Consider the following 3,502-nt stretch of genomic DNA (forward strand, 5'->3'; position numbering starts at 1 on the left):
ACAAGTATATAAGTTTTATTTAATCAGTTTCTGTGTGTTGATATCATGGACTGAGTCGATGTTGAAATAAATGCTAAAAATGTGTTAACTTATCCAACAGCAAATAACTTGCCAAATACAAGATGAAATGATGCTTTATAATCTTGTATGAATATGATTTGTTTTTATAAACTAGATCCTGAGCAAAACTGTCGAAAACGCTATCAAGAAAACCAATCCCTTGTAAGCATTGTCAGATAATTTGATCGGTTCTCTGCCTCAACGTGTCAAATGTTAATGAGGGGAGGCGGAAGCGAAACCCTGCGTTGTTTCCATATACATCTATAGATGATGAACGCTTTGAAGTAAGTAAATACAGTAAAAGATTAAATAAGCACTGAACCATATATGTAGTTTATTTTAATTAATGATAATTGTCCAGCATGAATGCCAGAATTAAAAAAAATGAGTTTGTTTGGATGAAATCTGCAGGCGCCTGAAAATATGAATATGATTTTTAAATTATATACTCCACTTTGATATACCTTTTCTGTGTGGAGAGTCACTTTGACTATTTATTTCATAATATTTTGGTGATCTTGCCTTGCAGATTACTTTTTGTGTTTCTTTAATTTTTTTTTATGTAAAAGGAAATTAAATGATATGATATACGATAAAAGAATTTAAATTTAACTTAAAAATGCAGACTGCAAAACATGTTTTTTGATAGTCGACATATTGAATCTTTTTTAGTGGTTAACAAATGAGTTTTTGGGATTTCTGGATGAATGGCAACAAGAAGGTAGTAGCAGCAGCTTGGCTGAGAATTTGACCGCAAAAGAAAGAAGTCAACTATGTCTCAGCTTTCAAACCCTTGAAGGATTGCGAATGACTGGTAAGTACAATATGTAAGAATGAAAGTGTAAAACTTGAGGAAATCTAGTGCATATAAAGTTATATCACTTAAAAATTTGTTTTCATAAACATCTCTTCATTATAGAAACAATACCCTCTTCCCCCCGTGTTGATTTTACAAAACAAAAAACTATTCTACTTGTTTTTGTGAAGTCAAATAAAGCAATGTACAGTATATGGTTACTTAAAAATGAATATTATATCCATGGTTACATTATAATTTTAGTATTTTTACCATTATTATTAGTCATGTATGTTGTTGCTGTTTGGTAAATCAAATAATGGAACCAACTATATTGCTGATGAATTTATGTTTAATTGTATCGATATATGATTTGCCTTTTCCACAGTCAAGTCGTTTGTGGAGTTAAGCAAGCTACTGCTTCAACAGCCAAATGTAAAGTACATCCTGATTGAGAAATTTTGTCAAGATGCCGTAGAGGAGTATTTCTGCTGTTACACTAACCCAAGCATCAGTCAGTTTTCAAACAATTTCCTGACATTCCATGCAACTGGCTCTTCTTCTGTTTTTGTTCAGAAGTCAGCAAACTCTAACTGCAACAACAAACAACGAACCACCAATACTTCAGTGGATAGCACACCACTCCCAAAGCGCAAGAAGACGCACTAATCTAGCACATCAATTCCAAACCAAACGGCTCTGAAAAGCCAACACTTTACAAAAGAGATTTGATGCATTGAATGTAATAAATGTCACATTATCCTTTGAAAAATGTCTCAATACATTTTCATTATTCACTCATCATTTATTTTGCTATTACTGTACAACCATCTCTGAAAACATATTTATGTACATTACTTTACAGTGTTCATATGCATAAGCAGTTAGCACCTCAATCTCAGCATATTTGTCTTCGAACATCACTATTTACATTTCTAATAGACAATCAATTACTAGAATACAATACGATGAGTTAAGTAACACATTTACTTGGCCAATTCCTTTCGCAAACTTTTTTCTTTTTTCCCAGATAAATTACTGTCTGTTTTTTTTCCGTATCTGCATGTACACATTTACAAAATAATGCTCTGCATCTTATTTTTATGAAGTATGATACCACAGTTAACATCAACTTAGTTCAAGCCTTAGAAGATAGAGAACCATTAATGAGTTTGGCCCAACTGTCATGTACATTAAGGGGTCATCCATTATTTTCATCATTTTCACGAGCGTACAAAACGTACGCAGGGGGGAGGGGGTTGAAGGCGTGTGTACGCTTTTCAAAAAATACAAAAATTACGATTTGGAAATTTTAGCCTACGTTTTTGTACCCAGCAATTCACGAGTAAATGTTAGGTTTACCAATTGTTTATACACAGCGTCATCTTGCATCTCTCATTAACGATGTGTTGATAAGCATTGTGTACTTATAAACAATTTCGAAATACAAGGGAAATGCACTCTAGCTCCGCAAATTTGAATAAAATGTAGGCCTAGGCCAGCAGCCTAAACCACAGCTTGACAGCACTGAGTAATAGGACTATGTGTTTCACTGTGCTGTGCTAGGCTAAGCCTACCTATTCTTCTCCTTTCTTCTACTTCACTAGGCCTAATTCCGACCTTTTAAATTCAATGAGCCTACATCCACTCACTCTATTTAACATTTTATAACATGATTTATTTTATTTTTGTATTCCACGGACACTCACGATAACGTAAGTTTTACGTGTTCTCTTGTTCTAAATACCACACCATCACTCCATCCACAATCATCAATCACAAACAAGCCTACGATCTTGAGCATGAGGCAGTGCATTGGCCCTCATCCAAAAAAAAAAAAACCCTCAACAAATCACGAACCACCAATCTAGGTGAAAGGTTAGCCATGTGATTTCTTTCTTCTGCGTCATTTTTTTTCATGAACTTGCTTTCAACTTTGACTAAATATTCAATTATTTTGTCTAGGCCTGATAATAATCAATTTAAACAAAATGAAAGTTTAATAATTGTTGTTTATATTTTTTAATTAATTATTATTGAAATATGCAAGTTTGCTGTGTTAAAACTGGAACCTATGACTACCTCTATTTTGGCTATGTGGTTATTGGGCAAGGATTGGGCTTATGTTCTTATATCGGTAGACTGATTGTGGCACCAAGTGTTGTCAGTCTATTGTCATGGTAACCAAACTAAGCAATCAGCTGCATACCTGGTATTTTTCAAGTTTTGGTAGCAAATTGTTTGAAATTTTTCAATTAAGGATAGTGTTGTTCCAGTCAGCAGGGAGTATTGAAATTTAGGATAAAATATTAACGATATTTTTAATTTAAACAAGATCAAAAGTAGGGAAAAAAAGCACACACAACAAAATGAAAAAATTATTGAGGAAATTAAACAAAAATCAGCAAATTTATTTTGAAAATGTTTATAGAGAGCTGTGCTATCCCACAATGTTTCAACATGTATTGCACACTACTGGAAGAGGAAGATATAGGAATAGGATATAGATAAATATATATATATATATATACATATATATATATACATATATACATATATATATATATATACATATATATATACATATATATATATACACATATATACATATATATACACACACACACACCCATACACACACACATA

Source organism: Anneissia japonica, unplaced genomic scaffold (assembly GCF_011630105.1).
Source record: "Anneissia japonica isolate Jap-2015-1 unplaced genomic scaffold, ASM1163010v1 scaffold3106_len312699_cov133, whole genome shotgun sequence".
NCBI lineage: Eukaryota > Metazoa > Echinodermata > Crinoidea > Comatulida > Comatulidae > Anneissia > Anneissia japonica.